Below are 15,271 nucleotides of genomic sequence, written 5' to 3'. Positions count from 1 at the left end.
CTCCTGCTAGCCAAAACTGCTTTCTTAGAGGTCAGGGACTATTTTTCACCAAGTCAAAGGTCTTCTCCTCTCTGCAGGATTTGAGGCTGCTGATCTCTGCCTTTTCTTGAAATTCTCTCTCCCAGGCTGTCTTCCTCTCTCCAATTATGCATCATCTTTCTCTAACATGAATCCTCGTCTTTCTCTCACTTTGACTTCCAAGGCTGAATGCTTTTTTTCTATTTGCTTTTCCCCTGCAAAGTTTCAAATTGTTTCTGTGTAAAAGCTGTTATGTTTTCTACAATAAAGCCACATTTCAACACTGATCTTACTCCAAATCTTTGGTTAGGCAAAGCTCTCTTCAGAGCAATTCATTTCAAAACCAATAAACAAGAGTCTGTGTGCAACATGTCAAATGGCCTTGCCTCTTAAGAGACCTATTTCCGATTTCTCCATTTTATCAACGACACCAAAATTTTAACATGGCTTTAAACTCAAAAGTAACCTTCAGATCTTCTCACCGAATCCTATCAATTTGTTGCACAATGTTCTTCTCATGTTTGTTACTACCACCTTAGATGAGTCCCCATTTTACACAGGTCTGGTTCTTTCTTGCTCCCAGCCTTTTCCCTATTCTTCAGTGGTTTTATACTCCAATGTCTCATTCATCTTTCCACTGCACTGTATCCTATCACATGCCTGTCCTGCTCCAGAATCTACAGCACCATTTTCCAACATCTACTGTATCAAATCCAAACTCTTGGGTCCTACCTTTCATGACTCTACCTCACATTGCCTTCTTTATTGCAGGGCTCACTCATCCATTTCTACCTAGTACAACACACAGAGGAGCAGGGTTATATAGCTGATCACATCATCTACTCTTCCCTCCTTCCCAATTCAGACAGATGTTTCCCTGTGCTCCTTATCAGCTAGTTTATTTTTTGCTAAATCTATGCTATTTTCCCACTGACACAACCTTTCCACTTTGCTCTGCTTATCCAAATCCTGCTAACTCTTTAAAGCCCAGTGCAAATACGTCCTCTTCTATAAAACCTTCCCTAATATTTCCAGCTAACACTAAACCTTCTACCTTTGTTCTGGACTCTACCACTCCCACTTCTTAGCAATTTTGTTACAAAAATATATCCTTTCTCTCATATATTATTAATTTCTCCTTCCCTATTAGTGCTTTTACATTAAAATATATTATTCATTTTTTTCCTATTTAAAAGATTAAAAAATTTTTTTTCCTTTTCTGACCTTGCCACAGAGTCTAGATGTTCCTATTCTCTTCTCCCTTCCCACCATCGGGCTCCTTGAACAAGTAGTTTATACTCACTGTCCTTTCATCCTCACTTCCCATTCACTCTTCAACTCCCTGTTACATGGCTTTTATTCCTAAAACTGTTTACAACAAGCTCACACATCAAGATCTCCACACTGCCAGATCCTATGAACTCTGTAGGAAATATCTTGGTTGTGGCCTTCTGGCAATACCACCTCGCTCTTCCTTTGGACAGCTTCTCTGTCTGATTCCTGAGGTCTGATATGACTATCAAACATGGGCTCACCTCTGGGGTGGGCACAGGGCTGACCAACAAGACTCTGTGCACAAGGAGGAAAACTGGCTGAGGCTGAGTTAGCCCCACAGACCCATGTGATCCTAGAAGCTGCTTTCTCTGGTCTTCCCAAGGCTTCATTATTCTACCTTCCTTCACTTCCATGAACTTACCAGTATCTATCCATAAATCCCCCTTTTTTGCTTAGGTTAGCCAAAGACAATTTCTGCTGCTCTAACCAAAGAGAAATTGATCCTGCAAGTGGAGTTGAGGTAGAAGTGGTACCTCTCATGGTTACACTACAAATTTCTTCTCCCTGTCACCTTCACTACAGGCTTCTGCTGTTTAAGAAATCATAGTAGCTAAGGGGAGACCGCTTTTGCCAAGGGACCCAATAATGGCTTCATTAATTTGGAGGGAAGGCTGTCTGGGGCTCCTCATGCAGCCAGGTAATAGACAAAAGGGAAGTCACAGGGTGCATAGGTGGGAACCGGGAGAACCCTGGGGCACCTCTATTTACTAATACTAGCAGCAAAATTACCACACTACTGCTACATTACACAGACAAGGTCTGCCAGGGCTCAGACCTCTCAGGAATAAAAGTTTGCATGTCTGACTACACATGTCTGACCCCAAAGTCCATGCTCTTTAACATACCACTTTCTACCATGACAATCTACTTGTAGCTCCTTAATCAAGAAATGCCCTCTCTCATCTCCATGCCTTTGCACCTATCACTGTGTTTGGAATGCTCATATCAACTTTCCAACTGGGAACTCCTAATTATCCTCTTTGAAACTTTCTCTGATCCCTACAGGTTAGTCCCAAACATCCTGACATAATACATACTCCACAATATCTTAACAGGAAATACACTCTATATGCTTATTGGCTATTCCCACTAGACCGTAAGCTTCTAAATGGTAGACACCACATCTTCCATATTTGTATGCTCAACAACTAGTACTCAGTACGGGAATAATAAATGTCTATTGAAGGAATATCTGGTCTTTCTTAATTTTACATGGTATTAATCACTGCATCATCAATTTTGAGTACTTACGTTTAAATTAGCTAATGAATATTGTGTTCAGTCCCTTATTTGATATGATGCTCTCCAATCCTCCCAATAAGTCTAAAAATTTCTTGAGAGCTGAGTCCACACCATTTACTACTTCTGTATTCTCTTTAGCACCTAAGAGTATTTGGACACGTGGTAAGCACTCAATAAATACTTGATGAACTGAATTAAAAACAGGATATTAGCACATTAATAGGAGCAATTTATTATGCCCTACTGATCTAATTAAAAGATCTGGACTTCTGAAGTAGTGCAATTGTACCCGTATGGAAAATTTAATGAGAAAAAGAAAAATTATCTAATTGAACAGTTAACAGCTTTTCTCTTAGAGTTCCACAAATATTTTACAGATAACAAGAGTCGACTTCCAGAGCTCAGAATAAAAGACTCAAGGCATATATTTCCATGCATGTTGGAAGGATGATTACATGTTTAAGCGATCTATCATAACCATAATTACTTAAATTCCACTAATCCCTAATAAATCCATAATAGGAGTCTAGGACATAAAAATATTTAATAGTGAAATCAGTTAATGCCAAATCAACCTATGCTAAAGATGTATATGGTTATCTTTGCATAATACATAATACAACAGTCATTTACTCATTTCACAAACATTTTTTGAGTGCCTACTAATAAGTGCTATGTTAGGTCCCAGAAGTACAAAGATGAAGAGAACACAGTTGCTATGTTCACGGGGTTCTAGCTCCACATGCTGCAATGGTATTTAAGAATACAGTGTGAATCATACCTCCTGGAGCTCTCAATGTGGATGCTCTAGGGGTAGCAGGCTCATGGAGAAGGTGGATAAACACATACTCAACGGCAATGTGATTAGTGTTAACACAGAAATAAGTACAAGCTGTTATGGGGCCACAGAAAATCATCAACCTACTGAAGAAGTCAGGAAAATACATGGAAGAAACTGACATCCATACATGAATTCAATGTGAGTTAAGGTGTGAGGAAGCTACCACGACAGAAACATCTGGGATGGAATCAAACCTGAAACTATGGTTGCAAGCAGAGTGGGGAGGTTTCAAAGCAAATCAATCCAACCTAGAGCAAACTATTGTAGAAGAGCGCAAAATAAAATACTCCTTGCCGTTAAGTTTGAGAATAATGAAACACATATACAAAAGAAGTTATAAATAAATGTATTAAAGAAAAAGAAAGTTAAACCACTACATGATGTAACCACAAAGGGAGTCTTTTAAACAATATGCGGATTAAAAGTTCAAAGGGAGCCAATCACTAAAGAGAAAGGGCTGTCCAGGAAAACCTTCATTAAAGTTTAGGGTTAGAACTGTTGTCACTGGGGAGAGGGCACACAGGGAGGGGCATCCATATGCTGAGAAAGACCAATGTCATTAACAAAAGCAGGGATCTGAACTGCATATCTGTGGGACCACAAGGAGGCTCATGCTGGGAAGTAGCGGGGTGGGGGGGGGAAGCTGGACACATGAGTGAAGGCCTAATTTAGAAGAGCCTGGAAGGCAAGCCTAGTGGATTGGACATTGCTCTAGACACAGTAGTTCTCAACCCTGACTGCTGAATTGAAACACCTGGGGAACTTTAAAAACTACACCTACAGCTGAGGTTAACCCCACATCAAAAGTAAGAGACTCTCTGGGGCAAGCAGTCTGGGCATTAAAATGTAAAAGTACATAAGATAATTCTACTGTATAGTCCAGACTGAGAACCACTGGGTTAGAGGATAAAAAGGTAAGACATGAAAGATATGGTTAAGACCCAAGCTTGATTCAGTCTCTGTTTATAAGCAACAATTTTGAGTTGATTGCCTGTTGACGCCTATCTCCTAACTTGAGTTAAACATTCTCAGTTTTCTTATGTTTCTTTTCCCTTGTTGACAATGCTAAGGTCTGAAAATAGGAAAACAGCAGATCAATTTCTCTTACCTGCCTATTTCACTGACTGCACAGTCTGCAACTTTAGAATTTTATTTCCATGAAATAAAATTCATGGAATTTTATTTATAGCATTTCAATCCTATGCTGCCCTTGAATCCCTGCAATGAGGTGCTTTTATTCCAAAGAATGTTCTAGGCTGCATGCATATCTGGATTTTATAAAACTTCTTTTTTAAATATAGAGAGAATGTAATACCTATGTATAAAAAAGTCATACTGCTTAGATTAGAGCAAAACGTGAGATTAAGTTCTTCTTTACACTGTTCCTGAGACACGATACTGTTCCTGGTTTCATTAGTGCAATGATTACGAAGTATTTTGCTTATTTTGTAACAATTGCTTTTAACGTACTTCACAAATAAAGGGAAACACCAAATGTATCCCATACAGCAACTCTGTACTACATTAAACACGCGTCCTGTGTAGGAGGAAAAAGTCATCAAAGTGATTAGAGTGCATGACAGCCTGTTGATCCTTCAAAAAGCAGATCCTTCAAAAAAGCAAAAAGCTTGTTTGATTGCTTTTTAAGAAAAAGCAAAGGTACAAATATGCTTCAGAATCTGTTACTCGCGGAAGGGTTTATTCAAGAAATCTGTACTTTGATAAGCAACTCTCTTTTTTCCGCAAACTTAAGTTACCCACAACTGTCTAGTTTTGTGTGGTGTTAGGTCAATATATCTACTTAATAGTAAAAACAGCATGAGAACGTAAGCTGGAAGTCATCAGCTGGGATCCCACATATAGGTTTATGCATTCTCTTATCTCCAGATAAAGTTAATAAATTCGAAGGACCATATCCCACTGTAACCGTAGTGGGGGGAGGGGGAAGGGGCCAGCGGGTATGGGAGAATCGTTTCTATTCAGAAAGGAAAAGAAAGGCTTCTAAAAAGAAGACGCAAGCCTAACTCTCCGACACAGATGTCAGAGTTAAAAAGCAAGTCACAGGAGTCTGACCAGTGGGTCCGAAGGAAAATCGGAGGGCAAGGAAAGAAGAGGGAATGAAGGAAACAGGAAAAGGTGAAGGAGGCGGGCAAAGGCCATCCGGTATGAACCTGAATGCCCAGCTCTTTATGCACTCGGGGCAGCGTGGAGCCCTTCTCGCCCCGCGCGCATGTCGGGGGTCGGTACACAGCGCGATCCCCCCACGGGCCTGGCACCAGGGAACGCGGGCGCCGGGAGGTCGGGGAGAAGAGGGGTGCGCGCACCTTCGGCGCTCGCGCCCCACTAGGCTCCGCACGCAGGGGTCCCCAGGAGGAAGACACACTTTGCGCAGCCCTCGCCTCCGGGAGCGGGGAAGGGGTGGGTGGAGCAGAGCCCGGAGCCGCCCCCCGGAGCCGCCCCCGCAGCCCCGGCCCCCGCCCCCCGCCCCGGCTGTCAGCGGCCCCCTCCAGCAGTCACTCACCCCGGGGCTGCGTGGGCTCGGCCGCGGCGGCGGCGGCGACCCCAGCCTGGGTCATGATCCCAAGCGGGTTCCACAGGGTTGTCCGACCGCCCGGGCGAATCTCTCAGTCTGCGGCCGCCGCTTGCTCCTCTGGGGCTGGGGGAGCGCGGGCCCAGGCCCTCCTCTCCCCCCGCCCCCGCCGCCTCTTCCTGCGGCCACTGCCGCAGCTGCGAGCCCGAGCCTTCAAGGCCGGAGACCCGGCGGCAGCACGGCCTCAACTTTCCCAGCCCCCCTCCCCCCGCCCCTCCCGACCCCTCCCCCCGCCCCTCCCGCGGCCGCCGCTCGCCTAGCTAACAGCCTATCCTGGGTGCACCGCGGTCCCGCCTCTGCCACTCATGGCACCAATCCGATCCCGGGGAGGCTGCTGTGGTAGCCGATCAGAACTCGAGACGCCGTTGCGCTCTGCTAGAGGGCGGGAGGAGGTGGAGGGAAAAGTGAAGAGTGAACGGGCCTCTGGCAGCCCAATGAGGAGGGCCGGGGGGCGGAGGTGTGCAAGTTGGGTTGAAGGAACAGGAAATATTCTTAAAGGTAGAGTGATGGGCAGGACGGAAAGCCAGTAGGTGAATGGGAAAGAGGTGGGCCTGGTTCGTTAAAGGGGACGCCTTGAGAACCTAGAAAAGGAGGTGTTTTAAGAAACTTCTTTGTATCATGGTCTCTGTTCTGCTTCACACGTCTTCGGTAGGAGTTTGGAAGTGGAAAAACTGGAAAGGAGGAGGGCACGGAAGGCTTTCAGAAACGATTAGAGAGATCCTCTTAGCCTAGAGGGCAGGAAGGAGGGATGATGCCTCTGTAACACAGGAGGTGGGGAAGAAAAAAGAGATTGCAGACGTCTCCGGCTGCCATTTCACTGGAAGATCGTTGCCGACCTGACGCTGCTCAGATTTGTTGGCTGTGGTCATCTGTCATTTTTCATTAGCCACAAAGGCGGATTCCTGCGAACTGGAGATGACAGTGTTCAGAAATGTCCTGGGGGCCTCCTAGCTGGGGGAAGCGAATATGTGACATTCGGGGATGGGATTTGGAACTTCAAGCTTGGGTTCTTATAGACCTAGATCTGGGAGGTACAGAGCCGCGGGTGATGGCATGGAGACCTGAGGGTCCGCTAATTCCAAGATGGGTTTGGGGCCCTGGAACCGTGGTCACAACTCCCTTTTCCTGGTTTTACTTCCTATTTCGTAACCCCTTCTCCCCTGAAACAGGTGTCCTCCACCTAGTGGTGATGAAAGATTTCCAAGCGCTTCCACCACCAGGTTCGGAAATGTCCCAGATCTTACATGTCCAGGGGCTAGACCAGGCAACTTCCAGAAGGTGCACACAGGGCATGGCATAGTGGGAATTACCTGAGCCTGTGTACAGAGGAAGCTGACCTTGTATTGGGAAAAGGTGTAAAGTTAAACAGTAACCACACCTTATGTTTGTACAGCAGTTTAAAAGCTATGATGAAACAGAAGGCCTTTAGTGTTACTTGTAAACTATGGCATGATAAACAGCCTGGAAATTTTCTTTAACTCTTGCATCTCAGCATATAAAGTTCTAGCCTCTGAATGCATTTAGCATACCCAAATCAAAGCTGCAGATAAGACCCTAGGATTCAGAGCCTAATAGTAATGCTAATATAGCGCCTGAAATTGTATGGTATTAGTTAGTATGTCCAGCTGTAGGAAATAATTTCCATTGTGATCAGAATATAAGGTATTCTTGTTAAAAATTATTCTGGTTAATAAACATCGTATCTCGGGTATGTATGATTTTCCAAGGAAGTGCAATGCGTCGAGCCTAAAGTAAAATAACACAAATAGTTTTGACAGTTCAGAAAACAGTTGTTAAGACCACCATTGGAAACAGTTGTTGGACCACCATTGAAAACATACATGAATACCTTTCTGGCACAGTGTAGAAATGTTAAATTTCTATTTGATAAAAGGTGGGGGTGGTAAATTGGGAATTTGGGATTAACAGATACAAACTATATTAAAAAACAACGAGGACCTACTGTATACTACAGGGAACCATATTCAATATCTTGTAATAAGCTATAATGGAAAACATTGTAAATCAGCCATACTTCAATAAAAAATTAACAACAACAACAGCAACAACAGAAAGGTCTGAATGTTCGCTTTTTAATTTAATCCTCATTCCCGACTGAAACCCAAGTCCCAATCATAGATCTCTTCGTTGACTTTGCCTATTCAACGTTGGTTTACGGCTCTAGATGAGAGGATGACATCAGAATATCGCACCAGTCCAATTCCCGGCTAGCTGACATGTGCTTATAGTACCTACACTGATAATAAAATATGGTGGCCAAGTGAAACTGGTCTCCCTGCCTCTAGGCCAAATCCATTCTTCACACCGCTGGAGTAAATATGATTTTCACCCACGTACTTAAGATCCTTCAGTGGCTCTAAAAGACTCTCTGCATGACTTACAAGCCCCTTGCTTGCCTCCCCAGTTTCATTTCCTGACACCTCTTTTTTCCTGTTCCTGGGGATGAAAGACTAGGGGACGGAGGGTCTCTCTGGGCTCTACTCTACCCAACACCTCCCTGCTCCCAGAAGAGGGGCCGCGCAGAGTGTGCCTCCTCGCAGGGGACCCCTGCGTGCGGAGCCAGGTGGGGCACGAGAATGGGGGTGCGCGCGCCCTTCTTCTACCCAACCTCCGGGCGCCTCGCGTCGCAGGATGCCAGGCCCGCGGGGGGCTCACGCTGGGCCCCTATCCCCAGATGCGTGGAGGGCTAGAGAGGCTCCAAGCTTGCGTGTTCTTTTTAGAAGCTTTCGGAAATGAATGGCAGCGGTACAAGCGAACGGTCAATTGTTTTCCAGGATGGTTGTAGTATTTCGCATTGTCAACAGCAATATATGCGGATTCCAGGTACTCCACATCGCCAACCTTTGATATGGTCAGTCCTTTTCATTGTAGCCCTATGGTGAGCGTGAAGTGGTCTCTTGTGATTTTAATTTGCACTTCACTAATTACTACTGGTGTTGAGCATATGTTCCATGTTTATTGGACAGATACACATCTTATTTGGTAAAGTGTTCAAATCTTTAGCCCATTTTAAAAGCAGGATGCTTGTCTAGTTATTGAGTTGTAAAAGCTCTTTGTACCCTCTGGATAAAAGTTCTTTCTCAGATATATGTTGTGCAAATATTTTCACCTAGTATCCTGGGGGGGAGGGGGACAAAACCAAGATCACTTTTTTAAGGAATCTTCAATAAACTGAACATATTTAAAATGTACAACATGGCAGGTTTTGAAGTTTCTAAGCACCTGTGAAACCATCTCCACAATAAAATATGAACATATCTAGCCTGCCCTCAGTTTTCCTCATCCTCCTTATTCACTCCTTCCTCTTGCCCTCATCCTGTTCTCCAGGCAACCACTAATCTGCTTTCTGTCACTACATTCGTTTCATTTTCTAGAATTGTAAATAAATGGAATCTTTCTGTTTATACTTTTTTTTTTTTGTCTATCTTCTTTCATTCAGCATGGGCGGGGGAGGGAGAGGTTCATCCACTTTGTTGTATCAATAATTCATTAGCTTTTGTTGCTAAGTAGTATTCCATCATATGGATATATCATATATATTCACGTTGGTGGACAGTTAGATTGTTTGCAATTTTTGACTATTACAAATAAAGATGCTAGAACATTTGTGTATAAATTTTTGCATGGACATTTGCTTTCATTTTCCTTGGGTAACAATTTGGTAAATATCCAGTGGAATGGCTGAGTCAGGTGCTAAGTGTACATTTTTTAAACAACTGCCATATTGTTTCCCAAAGTTGTTATACTATTTTATATTTTCACTAGTAGACTCTGAGGATCTGAATTGTACCATAGCCTTATCAACATTTAATATGGTCAATCTTTTAAAATTTTAGTCATTCTAATAGGTGTATAGAGGTATTTCCTTGTGACCTTAATTTGCATTTCCATAATGACTAATGATACTGAGCATTTTTCATGTACTTATTAGCCATTTGTATATCTTTTATGAAGTTCTGTTTAAAGCTTTTGCCCATTTTTATTGGGTCATTTGTTATTTATGGGGTTTTAAGAGTTCTTTATGGATTCTGACTACATAGCCTTTATCAGATATGTGATATACAATATATTCTCCCAGTTCTGGGTTGTCTTTTCATTCTCCTGTTTTTCAAATAGTTGTTCTTAATTTTAAGTCCAATTTATCAATTATGGCTTTTATGAATTATGCTTATGGGGTCATATCTAAGAAATCTTTGACTAACACAAAGTCACACAGATTTTTCTATTTTTCTTCTAGAAGTATTGTAGTTTCATGTTTTATATTTAGATCCACGGTGCATTTTAAATTGCTGTATATCACAGAACTATGGATGAAAAATTCTTTTGTATTGGGAAGTCCAGTTTTTCAAGCACCAATTGTGGTTTTTTTGTTTTTCTTTCTGGCTGCACAGCACAGCATGTGGAACTTCCCCAACCAGTTATTGAACACAACTCGTGCCCCCTGCAATGGAAACATGGAGTCCTAACCACTGGACCACCAGGGAAGTACTCAAGCACCAACTGTAACAACCATCCTTCTTCCACTGAGATGTCTTTGTACCCTGGGCAAAAATCAGTTGACCATATATGTGTGGTTGTTATTTCTGGACTCTATTCTGTTCCATTGATCTATTTATTGATCTTGACACCAATACCACAGTTTTAATCACTTTTTTTTTTTAATTCACTGCAGCTTTGTAAGTCTTGAAGTCAGGTAGTGTATGTAAGTCCTCCAATTTTCTTGTTCTTTAAAAAATTGTCTTAACTATTCTAGGTCTTTTGCATTTCCATATAGACCTAAGCTTGTCAAGAAGAAAAAAAAAAAAGTCTGCTAAAATTTTGAGTGGGATTTATAATTCAATTTGGGAAGAAATTACAACAATATTGAGTCTTTGGATTCATGAATGTGTTCTCTCCATTTATTTGGGTCTTTTAAATTTTTCTCTGAGGAGTGTTTTATAGCTTTATGTATACAGGTCTTGCATATATTTTGCTAAATTTATCTCTAAATATCATATGTTTATGCTATTGTAAATGTTATTAAATTTCTAATTTTAATAGCTGGATATACGATTGATATTTGTATCTTGTGGACTTGTTACTCTCACTTATTAGTCCTAGTTTTTCTTTTAAGTTATCTTAGCATTTTCTACTACATCGTATCATCTGTAAATAAAGACAATTTATTTCTTTCTATCCAATCTACATACAGGCTTATTATTTCTTTTTCTTGTCTTACTGGACTGGCTAGGGCTTCCAGGGCAATATTATATAGAAGTGGTGAGAGCAGTCATCCTTGCCTTTTTCACAATCTCACACATAAAGCATCCAGTTTTTCACTATTAAGTATGATGGCAGCTGTAGGGTTTTTACAGATACCCTTTCCAAGTTAATTTTCTTTTTATTCCTTCGTCATTGAAAGTTTTTATCGTGAATGAGTACTGAATTTTTCCGCATCTACTGAGATAATCATGAGGGATATTGGTCTACTGTTTTCTTGTAATGTCTTTGTCTGGTTTTGGTACTAGAATGCTGTTCTCATAACATGAGTTAGGCAATATTCTTTTTTCTACTATTTCTTGAAGAATGTAGAATTGGCATTATTTCTTCCTTAAGTATCTTTTAGAATTCACAAGAGAAGCCATTTGGGCCTGGAATTTTCTTTGCAGGAAGGATTTTGACTACAAATTCAATTTCTTTCATACATACAAGGCTATTCAAGTTACCTATTCTTTATTTTTTCTAATATTTGGCTTTTTTCTTTTGGTATCAGCTTTATTGAGATATAATCCACATACTTACAATTCACCCATTATGGTTCAATAATATTCCATTATATGCATATGAAACATTTTGTTTATCCATTCATCAGTTAATGAACATTTGGGTTGCATCCACTCTTTGGCTATGATGAATAACACTGCTATGAACACTCATGTACAAGTTTTTGTGTGGACATGTTTTAATTTCTCTTGAAATTATATACTTACATACCTAAGAGTGGAACTGCTGAGTCATATGTTCAACCTTCTGAAGAACTGCCAAACTCTTATTTCTTTTTGGGTGACATGAGTGACTTGTGTCTTTCAAAAAAATTTGTCCATGTTATTTGTTGAATTTATTGAATAAAGTGGTTTGCAATATTCCTTTATTATCTTTTTATTGTAAGTTCTGTAGTGATGTCCTCTCTTTCTTTGCTGATGTTGGTAATTTGTGTCTTCTGTGTAGGGGGTCGGGGGGAGTGGTCAGTCTGGCTAGAGGAGAGGTCTATCAATTTTAGTTTTTCGAAGAAGTAGCTTTTAGTTTCATTTAATTTTCCTACTCTTACTGTTTTCAATTTGATGGCTTTCTGCTCTTTATTATTTCCTTCCTTCAGCCTACTTTAGGTTTAACTGGCTCTTTTTCTAGTTTCTTAAGGTAAAATCTTAGATCTTTGATTCAAGATCTCATATACAAGCAACAAAGATTTACCATATAGCACAAGTAACTAGATTCAATATCTTGTAATAAACTATAATAGAAAATAATCTGAAATAAATAACTGAATTACTGCTGTGCACCTGAAACACAATATTCTAAATCAACTATACTTCAAGGAAGAAAAACAGATATCATATACACACTTAATGCTATAAATTATCTTTTAAGCATTTAATCCTACAGCTTTGACATATTTTGTTTCCTTCTATTCAATTTTTTTCTAACTTCTCTTGCAATTCCTTTTTAGACACATGAGTATTTAGAAGAATGTTGCTTAATTTCCAAATATTTGGGGGATTTTCCAGATTTACTGATTTCTTGTTTAGTTCTGGTGTGGTTAAAGGATGTGGTTTGCATAGTATCAATCCTCTTTAATATATTGTGACATACTTACCAAGAGTTCAAAATCTCTATAACAGAAGATTTGTCTATTTCTCTTGTCAGTTTTCTATTATTAGGTTCATATTCATTTAAGATTATATTCTCTTGGTGGATTCCTTTATCATAAATATCCCTCTTTTATCCCTGGAAATATATTTTGTTCCAAAATCTACTTTGGTATTAATTTAGCCACTCCAACTTCCCTTTCATTTGTGTTTACATGGTGTATCTTTTCTACCCCTCTTCTGGTTCACTTGTATTTAAAGTGGGTTTCTTATAGGTAGCATGTTGTTTTGTTTAATTCAGTATGAAAAATCTCCGCCTTTTAATTGGTGTGTTTGGACTATTTACATTCAATATAAGGATCAATATGGTTGTATTTGAAGTTTCCATCTTGCCATTTGTTTTCTATTTGTCTCATCTATTCTTTGTTGTGTACATTTTATACCTTGCCTTCTTCCACTTTAATCATATTGTTAGTTTTTAAAAGCTGGGTAATACTGAGATACCATATTTTATCATATTTATTGTGAGCATTATACAGCTCAGCCCCTTAACTAACTGTGACCTTGAGAAAGTTACCTTTTCTAAGCCTGTTTCTGAAACTGTAAAATGGAGCTAATGAAAGTTCCTACCACAAAAGACTGTTGTGTGAATTCAGTGAGAGCATCGATCAAAGTGCCTGCCACATGGTAATCTTTCAGTAAGTGTTATAGTAATGAATGAATTCAGTGCCAGACAGTGGGGTTAGGCCCTGAGGATGCACGTATTTTCAAATTCTCATCATTTAGGCAAAAATAAGGACATACTTTTGTAAGCTGCCTTATTAGAGTTTCCTTTTCCATTAATTGTATTTCCTTTGTGAATTATGTCCTTTCACCATCAAAAGATCTCAATGTTTTTCTTAGGTATGAGCTCTTTAGACAGAAAAACTGTGTTAATGCAAAATTTTGCAGTCCCCTTTCTAATACAATTATTTGTAACTGTTAAATCTGACCATATTTTTAAAACTTTATGATTTTTGTAACTTTCCTGGAGGATATGCCTATTAGAATTTTTTTAAACTTCACTCTTTCAGACATTTTTACAGGCATTTTATATTCTTCACATCCACGAATGTGGTATATCACTTTATCTCTTCCATTAATTCATTCAGTTTCAAAGGAACTTCATATTTTGTATAAACTATAGCTTTTACTAAGTCTCTCTCCTCTGTGATCACTGTGAATGGGTTAGTTTCCCATTATCTAGCTGGTGAGCGCTGACAGTATGCTCCTGATACTTGTGTCTAGCTTTTATTAAACTTAGTTGGTTCTGTATTGAAATGTTGAGATAACTTGGGCTTTTCAATTCCAAAGTTTTACAATGATCATTCATCTCTCTTTCTTCCCCCCACTCTTAGGTATAAAAACATTAACAATTATTCATTTTGTATTGAGAACCAAAGTAAAAATTGACTGAAATGTTTTCTCCAAAATTCTGTAAAATGTATTACACCTACCACTCCAACACAGTACCTCATGGCAATTGAAATAATGTAATGTTTGTTCCCTGTTAAGATCACCAGGGCAGGTCTATGCCTATCTTTTTCATTGTTGTATCGTCAGTGCCTGAACCATTGTGGGTACATTCTTTGACCTTATCTCTGTACTAAGTCCCACAAGTTACAAGAACATTTAAAAAAAATAATAACTTTAAGGACTGGCAGTAGTCCAGAAACCATGCTCTAAATTTGTCCAAGGTTACATATTACTAGCTGGATTTCAATTTGGAGTGAAGAGACACTAGACAATCTTATGTAGGGAAAGAGGGTTTTACAAGAGAAGGGGAAGCTTTTAGTATAGGGTAGTTGCAGTTAAAATTGCAGGAGTGGGCTTCCCTGGTGGCTCAATGGTTAAGAATCCACCTGTCAATGCAGGGGACACAGGTTCGAGCCCTGGTCTGGGAAGATCCCACATACCACGGAGCAACTAAGCCCGCGTGCCACAACTATTGAGCCTGCACTCTAGAGCCTGCGAGCCACAACTACTGGGCCCATGCGCCAAGAGCCCAGGCTCCGCAAAAAGAGAAGCCACTGCAATGAGAAGCCCACGCACTACAACGACGAGTAGCCCCCGCTCTCTGAAACTAGAGACAGCCCGCACACAGCAACGAAGACCCAACGCAGACAAAAAAGAAAATTTTTAGAAAATTGCAAGAGTTATCAGTGTTTCAACTATAAGCAACTAAATAAGACGTCTGATGAAACCTGAACAGTATGAACAAAGGTCATATAGATTTACTTCTACGTAAAACAAATGAATTGAATCAAGTCCCTAATAGGTAGTCTTTCCTAGTGTCTGTCATCAGAAGAAATTTGTTAGAGAAGAGAAACCAATGATGAA

At 40.3% G+C, this 15,271-nt stretch overlaps 1 protein-coding gene across 2 annotated transcripts in view; it reads right to left on the bottom strand.

The window, feature by feature from the left end:
• USF3 (upstream transcription factor family member 3) overlaps nucleotides 1-6,139 on the bottom strand; it is a 43,898-nt gene extending 37,759 nt beyond the window's left edge. For both annotated transcript variants that reach the window (XM_060150594.1, XM_060150593.1), the window contains exon 1: nucleotides 5,958-6,139. The gene's annotated coding sequence lies outside the window, so the exon portion shown is untranslated. The remainder of the gene's footprint in view (nucleotides 1-5,957) is intronic.
• Nucleotides 6,140-15,271: the final 9,132 nt, after the last annotated feature.

The sequence above is a fragment of the Lagenorhynchus albirostris genome, chromosome 5 (assembly GCF_949774975.1).
Source record: "Lagenorhynchus albirostris chromosome 5, mLagAlb1.1, whole genome shotgun sequence".
Classification (NCBI taxonomy): Eukaryota; Metazoa; Chordata; class Mammalia; order Artiodactyla; family Delphinidae; genus Lagenorhynchus; species Lagenorhynchus albirostris.
The sequence above is the reverse complement of the archived record's forward strand: the minus strand, read 5'-3'. Positions and strand labels throughout refer to the sequence as shown.